Source organism: Phacochoerus africanus, chromosome 10, assembly GCF_016906955.1.
Source record: "Phacochoerus africanus isolate WHEZ1 chromosome 10, ROS_Pafr_v1, whole genome shotgun sequence".
Taxonomy (NCBI): Eukaryota; Metazoa; Chordata; class Mammalia; order Artiodactyla; family Suidae; genus Phacochoerus; species Phacochoerus africanus.
In genome coordinates this window covers 58,633,989-58,649,565 of record NC_062553.1, presented here as the reverse complement: position 1 = coordinate 58,649,565, position 15,577 = coordinate 58,633,989, and positions in this window count along the sequence as shown.

Here is a 15,577-nt window from a genome sequence, read left to right as displayed (position 1 = left end):
ACTGGGAATGATTTTACACCCAGGGAAATTTGGTAATATCCGAAATCATTTCTGGTTGTCACAAGTTGGAGGTGATATTATTCATGGGTAGAGGCTATAGACACTCCTAAAATCCTGTAATACACTTAATGCTATCCATACCTTGGTCCAATTATCAGGTCCAAAAATGTGAATAAAGCCCAGGTTGAAAAACTCTATACTATAGAAGCGTGTCTTTTAACTTACTTTTCAGTGGGATATGAAAGTTAATTTCTTGGGAAGATGTAACAATGAAACAAATTTGGGTCAATAGCAATGGAAATTTAATCATGTTAAAAGAGGCTGTATTGGAGATTCAGTCAATAGCTTAGCAGTTAATTAAACCAACTAATATCCATGAGGATGCAGGTTCAGTCCCTGGTCTTGCTCAGTGGCTTAAGGATCCAGCATTGCTGTGAGTGGTGTAGGTCACAAATGTGGCTAGGATCCAATGTGGCTGTGGCATAGGCCAATGGCCATAGCTCCAATATAACCCCTAGCCTGGGAACCTCCATATGCTGTGGGTGCAGCCCTAAAAAGAACCCCCCAAAAAAAGCTTTAAGAGGAAGGCTGTCAATTGTTTTGAATTACAAAGTAGTGAGCATGGGTATGGGTTTATTGACATTAATTAGCGATTACTTATGTGAAGATAATGGATGTTAAAATACTTTGAAATTTCCATGTTTCACTAATTGTTCATTCCAATACAGTCATTCCGAGGCATAGGTCATTGTCTTATTCATAGTTATGTCTCAAATACCAGTTGAATGCATACAAGACAGAAACAATAAATTTTTGCTTTATATATGTATGAATTAGTAGAAAAACATGATTTAATAATTTTCTTATTGAATCCAAACTCATTCTGCTCACATTCTGCTTCGTGCATGACAGGCCAATAAATTGGGGGACAAGTTGTTAGGGCAAGGCATAATGACTTTTAGTGAGAATGCAAGCAGACCAAGAAGAGCCAGAGTAGTGTCTCATAGAACCATCTCCCCTCAGTCAGAATTCAGGCTCTTTTTATTCAAGAAAGGGGAAGGGGTTAGTTGTTGCAAACTTCTTGGTGCAGAAATCTTTTGTTCTTGTAGCTGTGCACATAGTCAGATCATGGTGTTCCTGTAAACCTCCAACAAAACAAATGTTATTCTCTGTTTTGCAACTTTTTATCTAAAATGTAATACTCTTAAAGATCATAGCCTTGAGAATAGTCTACCTTGTATATTTCAGGCTATAGGCAGTATCCTTTTGCAAAAGGTGCAGAGCCAGGATGACTAAGCACAAGTGACAGAGGACAAAGGTTAAAGTAAGGTTAAAAGAAACATCTAATATGGAGACAGATTTGTTCTTCTCTATTACAATTGCATTTACATTTCTTAGTTGCTCAGTGAAATATATTTTTACAAATGGTTAAATGCAAAGGGCTAGTTAAGTTTGAATTAATGTAAATTCTGATTTTTTAAGTCTGATTTATTAAGATTCTCCTCTTATACCTAGTTTCTTTTAATAATTACCACCATCAAAGAAAATTACTTTCACCCCAGTGACCAATAAAATTTTCACTGTTACCCCGTACATTGGAAGGAAAAGAATGGAGGTTGTACTATTACATGTCTTGAAAACAACACTAACTGGTGACATTATTCTTCTAATATCTTATGTGATCTTGTAATACTGGAGACTCCTGAAGCTATGATTCTCCTTCTCATCCATTCCATTTGTCTTCAGGATGAACTGTTAGAGTCACAAAAGATAATATCCTGAGGTCTTTCTTTGTATATTGATCCCTTCTAATAACCCATACATCTATAAAGCTATAATAACTTATGTATTTTAAGTTACAGTGATGAAGTATTGATTCAAAACATACCTTCCAAGCATAGCAACGTGTTCCCTTGCCTGTTTTGACATACGCTTAAGATGTTAAATATCCTGGCCTTTTTACATTACTGCTAAGCCATGTTCTTGACAGTGATTAACATAAAATATGTTAAGATTCAAATTTTTATTTTTGTAGGTATGATTATTTGAATCCCTTTCCCCTGATATAACAGTGCTTGTCAAATATTTTAGCAGGAGAATCCTTTTTATCTGAAATAACATTAACTATACATATATCAAAGGTGCTATTGTACTCTGTACTGCTATGAATTAAAACATAATACAATGATTAGTTAACATCATCCATTGAGAATAATAAAGCTGTTTTGGCATATGTAAAACTGGTATCATGGTTTTAGATAAAAATTCCAATAATATCTCTATTTTTATTCAATGTATTGCAATATACCAGTAAAATATTTGTGTCTGAAAAACTATTTATAACTGATAGCAGATTGTTTTTAAATGTTGTACTATGTTATCTCATCTGTAGCAGGTTGTAACTTCCAAAGAACAACCACAGATATATTTCTGCTCCTAAGCATTGCTGTGCTCCACAAGCAGTGGAATTCATTTCACTTTCATTTGAAAATGAACAAGACTTTGGATCATCTTCAGCATCAACAATCTAAAGCCTTTTTCCAGGAGACTGAGAATATCCTCCTCACTTAGCTGATTTTCTGGGTTTTTCCTTTCTCCCTCATCTGAGTTATAGTTCTCTGTCTTTTCATTTTTATAGTTTTTTGGTGTGGTGATCTTTTTACAGATAGTAGAGTTGTAGCCTCTCTTACTTCTGGTATCTGCCCCGCCTTGTGGCTGAAGTCGGTATGCAGGTTTGCTGTAGGCTTCCTGATGGGAGGGGCTGATGCATGCCCACTGGTAGGTGGAGCCGATTCTGATCCATCTGGTGGTTGGGGCTTAGTCTCTGGATGGGATTAGAGGCAGCTGTGTGCCTGAGGGGTCTTTAGGTAGTTTGTTTACTGAGGGCTTGGCTGTGATCCCACCTGGATTGTTGTTGGCCCTGGGGCTTCTCAGTGCTGACTGATGGGTGGGGCCAGATTTTCCCAAAATTGCCACCTCCAGAGAAAGGCACACTGCTGAATATTCCTGAGAGCTTTGCTTCCAAAGTCCTTCCCTCACAGCAAGGCACGTTCACCCCTGTTTTCCCAGGATGTCCTCCAAGGACTGCAGTCAGGTTTGACCCAGTTTCCTATGGAGACTGGGAGCCAGGGCAAAGCAAAAGTCTGTGTGTGCCTTTTACGAATGGGGTCTCCATTTCCCCCAGTCCCGTGGAGCTCCTGCACACAAGCCCCACTGGCCTTCAATGCCAGATGCTCCAGGGGCTCTTTCTCCCAGTGCCAGATCCCCATACGTGAGAGTTTGATGTGGGGCTCCGAACTCTCACTCCTGTAGGTGAGTCTCTGTGAACCAGTTAGTTTCCAGTCTGTGGGGCTTCCCACCCGAGAGGTATGGGGTTGCTTATATTGTATAATCACCCCTCCTACCTCTTGATATGGCCTCCTCTTTTTCTTCTGGAGTAGGGTATCTTTTTTAAGGTTTCCAGTCTATTTGTGTGAACAGAATATAGGATTTTAATGGCTCCTAGTATTCTTTATTGTATCTTAAACATAAATAACCTATTTCTAGAGTTCCTGTGGTCATCTTCCTCCATCAACGATATCTTGATTATGTCTGAGTGAGCTCCTGGTTTGATTCTTGGACCTGGTGAAATCCAGCAGCATAGTGAGGCCTGGGTGGCAAATTGCTGGCCTGAGTCCAGTCAAACTGAAAGGGCTTAGGGTCCACATGAGTACTTTCTTGGAAACCCTGGGTGATCCATCGCTGGCCTGAGTCATGTCAAACCCACGACTCGCAAATACACATGTACTCCAGTGTTCATTGTAGGACTATTTGCAATAGCCAAGACATGGAAACAACCTAAATGTCCATCAATAGAGGAGTAGATAAAGAAGATGTGGTACATATGCACAATGGAATATTACTCATCTATTAAAAGGAATGAAATACCAGCATTTTTAGCAACATGGATGGATGTCGAAATTATCATGCTAAGTGAAGTCAGCCATACAATGAGACACCAACATCAAATGCTTTCACTGACATGTGGAATCCGAAAAAAGGACAGACTGAACTTCTTTGCAGAACAGATGCTGACTCACAGACATTAAAAAACTTATGGTCTCTGGAGGAGATAATTTGGGGGGTAGGGGGATGTGCTTGGGTTGTGGGATGGAAATCCTGTGAAATTGGATTGTGATGATCATTATACAACTACAGATGTGATAAATTCATTTGAGTAATAAAAAAAGGGGAGAAAAAAGATTTTGGTACTTCCTTATGAATGAATGAAGTGCAAGGAAAATAACATATTGTGACTTTAAAGCCAGGCTAGAAAAAGCACTACCTGGTATGGACTCTATTTCTGAAATCTTACTCTTGAAACCAACCTAGTCCATGGAAGAGTCCCATGAGAGAAGAACTGGAATAACCACCTTACACTCAGTATCTACTACTACCTAAGAATTAATAAGACTGTAGTTGAAACTAGCCCCCAGCTTTCAATTCTTCTTTATGAGGCTTGTATATCATGAACCAGAAAGCCATCTCTGTTATTCCTTATCTTAATTCTTTTTTTAAAATTATTATTATTATGTTTTATTTTGTAACTTTGTCTTTTGTATTTTTAGGGCCACACCCACAGCATATGGAGGTTCCCAGGCTAGGGATCAAATCAGAGCTGCAGCTGCTGGCCTACGCCACAGCCACAGCAATGCCAGATCCTTAACCCACTGAGCAAGGCCATGGATTGAATCCTCATGTTTACTAGTTGGGTTTGTTAACCACTGAGCCATGATGGGAACTCTCTTATCTTAATTCTTGATTCACAGAATCACTGAGACCATAAAAAAATTGTTTATATGACTAAGCTTGGGGTGATATGGTAATGTGTCACACAGAGAAACTAAAATAGATTTTGATGGCCAGAGTGGGCAGCACCATTAATGAAAATCTAAAAATATCAGGAGCTTTGAGAACATAGTCTTAAAGAGATCCTTAAGTGAAGCGTCATAATCCTTGAGGAAACTGTCAGTGAAACTTCAATGAAAATGAAGAAAATATCATTGGAAATTAAATGAAAGGGTTTCCCTTGTACAAAATTTATTGGCGTATAATTGACTTAATGTTGCATTAGTTTAAGGTGTACAGCAAGTGAATCAGCCATATATATATATATATATGTTTTTCAGATTCTTTCCCCATGTAGGCTATCAGAGAGTACTGAAGAGATTTCTCCCTGCTCTGCAGTAGGTCCGTGTTACCCATTGATTTTGTGTATAGTAGTGTGTATATACCAATCCCAATCTCCCAATCCATCCCTCCCCCTAACATTTCCCCTTTGTAAACAATAAGTTTGGTTTTGAAATCTTTCAATCTGTTTCTCTATTGTGAATATGTTCTTTTGCATCATTTTATTTCACATATTAATTATCTCATGATATTTGTCTTTGCATGACTTGCTTCACTAAGTATGCTCTAGGTTTATCCATTTTGCTGCAAATGGAATGATTTAATTGTTTTATGGCTAATATTCCATTATATATATGTACCACATCTTCTTTATCCAGTCTTCTGTTACACACTTTTAGGTTGCTTCTATGTCTTGGCCATTGTAAATAGTGCTACAGTGAGCATTGGGGTTCATGTATTCTTTCAAAATATGATGTCTCTGGGTATATCCCCATGAGGGGGATTGCTGTATTATATGGTAGTTACATATTTACTTTTTTAAGGAAACTCCACTACAGCTCTCCACAAGGTGTTTCTTGGATATGTTGGCTAAAAGTTTAACAATACTGTTGACTGTGGTAACACAGAAGATAAAAAATTAGTCAAGTGAACCTAATGATCTAACCAACAAGAATTGGCAGAGAGTTGAAACTGCTGCATGGCTTGTTCTTACTATTTACTGGATAGTGTGAGAGGGGTTCAATAAGTTAAAGAAAGATCTGCTAGATAGAAAGGAGCCAAAAATAATGATAGGTTTGAAAATTGTTTATTTTTTCCTGGTCTCTTAAATTTTTCCAAATTAAGTTAGTCTTCAGTGCCCTGAAATAGGTAATTTAGCCCCTAAACTTTAAAGGATAAAAAAAATTGGAAAAAAAAGTTGGAAAAGCAACTTAGTTACAAAATTTACCTAGCTTTATATATATATATATATATAAGTGTGTCTGGGTATATATATATATGTACACACACATACACACACACACACACACACAAGGATGTATGACTCAGATGGTAAAGATGAGCACAAAGGATGGAGCCAGGAGTCATCTGCAAGAAGGAGAACTGACCAATAGTCAAGAAACCACCAACCTATATCTAGATGTATTTCAGAGCTACTATGAACTAATGACTCCTATGTGTTCCACACTTTTTTTCAATATATAGAAGGACTGTAGTGGATACTCTTTATCTGAGCAACCATTAAATATTATCTGCAGGAGGTCAAATAATTTGTCCTTCAGTTTATAGATCTTCACATGAAGAGAAACTACTTAGTGACCCTTGTCCACACTTGGACCTGATCTGGATAATGAAAATCTTGACTTCTAGTCTATGCCTGCAATATCCTAATGTTACATGACTTTGGAGGTACTCCAAGGAGAAGTGCACATACTGTGCATGTAAGAAAAAAAATCATTGTAGTGGCTAAAAGGTGGAATGTGGAAGATTTTTTTCTTTCTTTTGGAAAAGGTCACAGAAATATTTCTGTCAACTGATAGGAAATTGATACTCTCTTTAATAGAAGGGATCTATTTCCCCTCTCCTTGAAACTGGAAAAGGCTTAAGACTGCTCAATCACAGTTAAATCATTTAATTTTAGACTAATCTAACAAAGACAATGCAACTTCCACTTGGCCATTCATTTTTCTCTTGGGAAACCTACCTTTGAAACCCAGTCACCATGCTACCAATTAGCCAAAACTAGCAACATGGAAACACCATATGGCAAATTTGATGTGCAGAGTACCTAAGACTCTCAGCTTACAGCCATTATCAGACAGTAGATCTGTGAGGGACCAAGAAATCGTATGATTCCAGCACCTAGCTTTCATGTCATTTAGTTGAAGCTTTGGTTATCATGGGTGAAAGACAAACTATCACTGTTGTGACTTACCTAAATTCGTGACTCAGAGAAATTTGAGCATACTTAGTTATGGGGTAATTTGTGACTCAGTTGAAGTAATAGGGATAAACTCCTTTAGAGGTTTAATCTGAAAACTTAGTGTATGGAAAGATTTTTTTATCCAGATTTATTGAAATATAATTGTCATATAACATTGCAATCAATAAGTAGATTTGTTACATTTATATACAATGGACCATTGGACAACACAGGTTTGAAATGCGCAGGTCCACTGACACATGGCTTTTCTTTGATAAATGCATACTGTGGTTCTACACAATCCAAAATTGAACAAATCAGTGGATGCAGAATCACAGAGAGTGTCAATTGTAAAGTTACAAGCTTATTTTTGACTGCATGGGGGTCAGTGTCCCAACCCCTTTTTGTTTAAGAATCAACTGTAGTTCAAAATTATTACAATCTCAGCATTATCAAACACTTTCTTTGTGTTGTATAATTACCATTTATTTCTTTGTGTTGAATGCATTTATGATCCATTCTCTTAGCAGCCTTCAAGTATATAATACAATATTATTTGCTGTAATTACCACGCGGTACATTAGATCTCTAGAACTCATTATTCTTACAACTAGATATTTGTATTCTTTGACCAATATCTTTCCATTTTCCTCACACCCTAGCCCTGTTAAACACTACTATACCCACTTTTTCTTTGAGCTTAGCTTTTTAAGATTCCACATAAAAGAGATAAAGTTTTTGCCTTTTTCTGTATAATTTATTTCAATAACATAATACCCTCAAGCTTCATCCATGTTGCAAATTGCAGGATTTCCTTCTTCATGTCTGAATAGTAATTGTGTGTGTGTGTGTGTGTGTGTGTGTGTGTGTGTGTTTGTGTATGTGTATGTTCATTCATTGGCAAACACTTAGGATTTTCCTTATCTTGGCCACTGTAAATAATGCTGCAATGAAAATAACATTGCAGATACCTCTGCAAATGAATTGATAGCAACATATAAAACTGTTCACATTTATGAAAATTTCATTCAAGAAAAAAGTTTGTCTTAAAATATACATTTTTTTTTTGTCTTTTCAGGGCCACACCTGTGGCATATGGAGGTTCCTAGGATAGGGGTCAAATTGGAACTGTAGTGGTTGGCCTACACCACAGCCACAGCAATGCAGGATCTGAGCCTCATCTGCGATCTATACCACAGCTCATGGCAATGCCAGATCCTGAACCCAACAAGCAAGGCCAGGGGTTGAACCCGCGTCCTTAGAGATGCTAGCTGGATTTGTTAACCACTGAACCATGATGGGAACTCCATGTCTTAAATATTTTTAATCCATCTCTAGAACTTCAGAGTTTTTAAATATTTATTTTTCATTAATAATTTCAACATAAAATTTCAAATAAATCTACAGAACTATACCTCTAGTCATAAGCACTAATATTTTACTGTTGTATCAAAAATAATTAAAAATAATCAAAAATACATTAGGTATGACATAACAGTTTTATATTTGGGACATTCTTAAGGAATTTATGGTATCAATTAAAATGGGTATTCTGTTTCATTTAAGTATTATGTTTGTCTCTAAGGTAACCAGTGATTTTAAGTGTGAAACAGTAAATTCTGCCTCATACTACCCATATAATAACAAATAAAACTCAATATTTACAAATTAAAGATACTCTCTGAAAGATGATCCAATTCAGTTGAATTATTTAATGTTCTTTTGGAAGATGTTAGCATCTTCTTAACAAGCTTTACTAGTATTTTAAATATGTACTAAATGTTGAACCATATTTTGGGCACAACTTTATTTTACTCAGTTTTTGTTCTGTTTTTTCCCTGCCTTTGTATAAGCACTGTTACTTCAGACAATGTATTTTAAGCAACATATTTCATAGCTTGTTAAAATCTAATCTAAACAGTAGATTATTTCTTTTCTTGTATGTTTAACTTCTTTATAATGCAGTGTCTTCCACTTTGCCTCCATGCAAATAAACCATATAGTCCTGTTATACGCATAGGTCATATAACTCATTCTATAAATTGATTTAACAAACTAATAAGATTTTATATCTATTTTATCTCTAGCTTTATTTTAAGACTATGCTAATGATATGTCCTTAGCAGCCAAGAATCTCAATCTTTGTCTTTAAATGCTAGCAAATCTGGATTTGTTAATGTTTTCCCCCGGTGGTGCTGTTTTCTCTTTCATATTATTTATTTCATGCAGTACTAAATTTTTATAATAAATGCTAGAACAAAATTGTATGTACCATCTTTTTAAGTATTATTAAAATATATCTTACAGGAAAAAGAGATGTGCTTGATTTTAATGTGTGTATATAATATAAATATATACATATATATCTATGCACAAATAATCTCAATATCTAAACATGTTTTGTTTCAAAGAACTTGGTGATTTATCAAGAAATTATCAAAACATAGATGCATAAAGGGCATTCATTTTCCACAAAAAACTATAAAACTATGAAGCAGAGAAGTTGTTAATGTGAAAGGTAGAATGGAATTTTTCCAAATTTTTAAGAGATGCTGACAGATAAAATACTCCCATAAAGCAACTTTTATTCTTTATTGTATTACACAAGAATGAAACATTCTCAGAACATGTACTTCAAGCTTATATACCTGAGCCTTGGCAAGCATTTGCGTGTGATGCATTCACACCCTTATAGACACGTATACACATACATACTTGAATAATCATTGTTGTACACTTTTACATACATGGGTATGTGCAAATTCGGCTGAAAATTATACATCAAAAGTTACAGAATTCCTAGTTAAGTATACATTTATAGGAATTGTCATATATATATATGTATGTATGTGTGTATATATATATGTCGGTAGGTAGGTATGGAAAGAGAAACAATATTTCAAAGTATGAAAGAAGAAAAATAGTCCCTCTAAAAGCACAGATAAATCATGTAGTGGTCTCTGAGACTTTAGTGTTTATTCTTAAATGAATACTAATATTATAAGAATACAAGCACCAATAAAACACTTTTAAGTGATATTCTTACATCATTTAAATTTTATGACTGAAGTCATACTTTCATGTTACTTGCATTACTTATTATTTCAAAATGCATAAAGGGAAACTAAGTACAAGTTGGAAGAAATAAAAACCTTAAGATTATATTTGCAGATGTCTTCTCTATATTTATTTATAATTAATAAAATGTACATTCACATATTTCAAAATCCAAAAATATAACAAGTTCTGTGTTTCTCTTTGTATGTTATTCTCTATCCATTTTCCTATGTCCATTCTTTATTCTCTGTCTTCTATCCACTGTCCATTATCTGATCCTCTTCCTATTTTATTGTCTACCTACTCATTCCCTCACCATAGTAAAACATTTTTGTGTATTGATTGCATCCTTCCTTAGATTTTTATATACAAATAAGCCTACTTTTGCCTCTCCCTTTTACTCCAAAGCCAGCCACTTGTGCTTGTTGTTCTCATCCTTATTTTTCAATAACAGTGTATCTTGAAGACCTTTCTGTGTTTGTATATAACTCCTCATTCTTTCTTTTTACTTTTATGAGTTATTTCTTTGGTGGGTTTTATTGTAATTTATTCAGCAAATCTCTTTGCTGATGGCCACTTGGGATAGTGTCATTTGAATGTTCTGACAAACAATGCCACAATGACTGGCCTTGTACATATTCCCTTAAGCATGTTTTTGCATAGTTTGATAAGCCACTGTGATAATTAGTTTTATATTTCAGCTTGCCTGGACTATGGTGCCAAGTTATTTGGTTAAACATAAATCTCGATGTTGCTGTGAAAGTATTTTTTTAGAATTGATTAACATTTAAATCAGTAGAATTTGATTAAAGCAGACTATGTTTCATCAAGTAAGTGAGTCTCATCCAGTTAATGGAAAGCCTTAAGAGTAAAGACTGAAGTGTATCCAAAAGAAATGAAATCTGTCTTTAGAATGCCTTTGGACTCTACATCAATTCCTTCTGGAATTTCTAGCTTCCATCTTCCCTTAAAGATTTCAGACTTGCCAGCCTACCACAATTCCATGTGGCAATTCATTAAAATCAGTTTCTCTCTCTCTCTCAAAAGATGGATGGATGGATGAATAGATAGATAGGTAGATAATTTCCTATTGGTTTAGTTTCGCTGGATAATCCTGATGAATGCAATCACCCAGCCAAAGTTAGGTTTGGTAAGTTCTCTTATATTGCTCAGTTTTTCATTCAAGTTAAAAGAACCCTACACAATATTCTGTAATAATCTATGTGGGACAAGAATCTGAAAGAGAAAGGGTATGTATACATGTATAACTGAATCACTTTGCTGTACAGCTGACATTATTACAACATTGTAAATCAACTATACTAGAGTAAAACTTGAAAAAACGAAAAAAATAATAAAAAAATAAGTGTTTTTTTTTGTTTTCCAGGATTACTAGAATAGTTGTTTTTCAACATCTGTATATGCGAAAATAAGAATCAATGTGCTTGTATCAGAACCATGATGGTACTAGAGTAGGATATTAAGTTATGATTTTATTTTCTAGTCTGCTTAGGTTTGCCTGACAGTTTATATCTACCAATATACTTTTGTAACTGTAAATTTCTAAAAGAAACATATGAGCTGCTATTGTGTACATTATATAACATCTGTGCTTGGTTATTTGGATGGATTCTAAGTCTTAGTAATACTATTCCCAAAGGGAAACTGATAGACAGGTTCATAAGAAATTATTAAAATGAAATCACTTCCTCATCTTTATTCAAATGATATCCCAAATCCTAAATAAATCCAATTCATCATTTTTGGAAGATTATTAGAAGATTTTGCAGATTTGTTTACCTGACATAAACTATAATAGGGCCTCCTGTTATCATCATATTATGTGCCAGCTTTGCTCTTAAAGGGGGAGAAATATTACAAGCAGGCTCATCTTCTAATTATGGTCATTTTCTAATTTATTCTTCTGTCTCACAGCTGGTATATTTCCCAAGAGGATTTGAAAAATGGATGGTACAATAGACAGGGCATTTCTTTCAGATGAAAATAATAATACCTTTCAGAGACAGATAATACAGTTTATAATATAATCAGAAAGAATAAAAAAGAGGTATGAAGAAAATTTTATTTTTGTTCTACTTACTGAATCACTTAATTAAAAATTTTAAATGTTTAGAACGTTTTTAAAAAATGTCCGAGACTAAAATACAAAACAAAAATTATTAGTCACAATGGCCATACCGTTCCACGTCATATTATTATTGGAAGCCATGAAGAAATGAATTTAAAAGGCTTAAATTTCATGGAACTGTCACTTTAAGATCTATCTGTCGCTTGTATAGAAAATTTCAGCTATGTGTGCTGGAACTAGAACAGCATTTTTATATCATTGGGAGTATACCAACCTCATGTTAGCTTCAATTGTCAGGACTGATATTGATTCTTGATTCAATAAAAGATGTGGATTTTGGAGTTCCCATCATGGCTCAGTGGTTAATGAATCCGATTAGGAACCATGAGGTTGTGGGTTCAATCCCTGGCCTTACTCAGTGGGTTAAGGATCTGGCATTGCAGTGAACTGTGGTGTATGTTGCAGACATGGCTCAGATCCCGAGTTCCTGTGGCTTTGGTGTAGGTCAGCGGCTATGGCTCCGATTTGACCCCTGGCCTGGGAACTTCCATATGCCGTGAGAGTGGCCCAAGAAATGGCAAAAAGACAAAAAAAAAGTGTGGATTTCTAATGAGGAATTTATTGTTTTATAATTTTAATAAAGATTATTGGACAAATTACATATTTCAATTATGACATGAGGTAAAAAAATTACATTACTGTGTGTTTATAACTGCAAAATAATCATGTCTGGTGAAATTTTATTTAAAAATTTAAATCTTCCTCATATAAAAGCAATGGAAAAGTGAAAGTAAAATATTTATTCAAAGTTCATAATATTATATATTGTTTTAAAAAATATTTGTTACTCATAGCATTTTTCACTTATATAATTCGTTTCTTCTAAAACCCTTCTTAATATATCTTATTGTTTATCATTACTGTCAGTTTAACCCATTAATAGTAGTATTTTCTTTCTTCTATACAGTACTTTCTTTTTTAATGGTAATGTTATTAAAAATAGAAATCTAAATTTTATTCTAAAAAATTTTGTGTGAAGAAAATATTATTCACTTAAAATAACACCTGGAACACTGAAAATTATATCAAGTTGAAGGGAATAACCCTATCAATCTATGTATTACATATTACATTACATATTACATACTAGGTACTACATAATACATAGGTATTACTGATTACTTATACAATCAGTTACCTAGAAAAAATTTTAATCCAAACTTATTCTACAGTTGTGAAAACCTCAGTTAATTACTGTTCTGCATAGAAATACATTATACTCTTTGATAACTGAATAGTTTATATTTGTGTTAGTTTTGACTGGTTATATGTATATATGTATATATATATACATATATATACATATATATAAACTGAATAGTTTATATTTGTGTTAGTTTTGACTGGTTATATGTATGTGTGTATATATATATATATATATATATATATATATATATATATATATACATATTAAAAGCTACACAGAGCTAGACTGGAATGCTTCAGTGCTAAGTCATTTTTTATTAGGTTTACTATTTTTCAGAATCCAGAGAACTATATTTTTGTCATAGTCACTTCTTAGACATTCCATAATTCTTGGTGATTAAAGAAGTAAAAAGAAGTTGAAATCATTGTAAAATCTAAATTTCAATTTGGTATTTTAATATATATTATTTTATGTTGTAATTTTGTTTTATGTTTATTTTAATGAAAGAGTAATTTTTATTCACTCCTTGAAGCAACATAGTATGAAGGCAATAGCTTTAAAACTCAAATAAGTAAATTCAGATGTAAAATTGGCTTCCATTATTGTTCCTCAGTTTTCCAAATTTTTTCACTTGATCATAATAACAAAGAATTGTAAAACAATCCAAATGATTAAAATACATTAAAAGTTACAAATTGGTGCTTTTAATACAAATATTATTCCCCAAACACAAAATACTTTAAACCAATGCACTTTATGTTTTAAAATATATTGGAAATATTATTGGAGCTATGTGATGAAAAGACACATAGCATGTAAACCAACTAATTTTATATATAGTTAACTATCCCTGTCAAATTTCCTAACACTTTTATTTTATTTTATACTGTATGGTCACTTTGCTGATGATCAGTTTTTTAAAATTAAGACTTTGTTGTCTTAGCATAACTTGGGGTTCACAGCAAAATTAAGGAGAAGATACAGAGATTTCCCATATGTCCCTGCCCCAACACATACATACACTCTTCATTATTACATTGGGGTGGAACATGTGTTAACAACTGGTGAACCTACACTGACACATAATAATCTCCCCAAGTCCATAGCTTACCTTAGGGTTTCACTCGTGATGTTTACCTTCTGTGGATTTGGACAAATGTATAGTAGTATGTGTCCATCATTATGGGATCATGCAAAAAGGCTCTGGACTCCTCCTATCCATCCCTCTTCAGCTCTCCATTTAATCCCTTCCCCACCAACACCTGGCAACCACTGATCTTTTTACTTTCTTTATCGTGTTGCTTTTTCAGAAAAACATATAGTGGAAATTACAGTATATAGTCTTTTCAGATTGGCTTCATTCAGATAGTAATATACATTTGAGGTTTTTCCATGTCTTTTCAAGGCTTGACAGCTCATTTGTTTTTAGCCCTGAATAATATTTCATTGTGTGAAGGTACAACAGTTTATTTATCCATTTACCTACTGAAGGACATCTTAGTTGCTCCCAAGTTTTGGCACTTATAAATGAAGATGGTGTCCATATCCTTGTGTATGCTTTTGTATGGATAGATAACTTTTAAATTCCTTTCGGTGTATAATGTAAAGTAAAATTGCTGTACATATGGTAGAATGTTTAGTATTGTAGGAAACTGCCAAACTATCTTTCAAAGTGGCTGTGCTATTTTGCATTTCCACTGGTGATGAATGAGAGTTCCTGTTGCTTCAAATTCTGGCCAGCAATTGGTGGTATCAGGATTCCAGATTTTGGCCATTCTAATAGTTGTATAGTGGGATTTCATTGTTGTTTTAATTTATTTCCCTGATTAATTTATTTCCCTGATTACATATTATTTGGAGGATCTTTTCATATGCTTATTTGCTATCTGTATATCTTCTTTGGTGTCTGTTAAGGTTTTTTATCCATGTTTTAAACTCGGTTATTATTACTGACTTTGAAGAATTCTCTGTATATTTTGGATGAGTTCTTTATCAGATGTGTATTTTGCAGTGTCTTCTCCCATTCAGTGGCTTCTCTTCTAATTCCCTTGACATTGTCTTTTGCAGAACAGAAGTTTTAACTGTAATAAAGTCCAGATTATCAATTCCTTTCTTTCATAGACTGTTCTTTTGG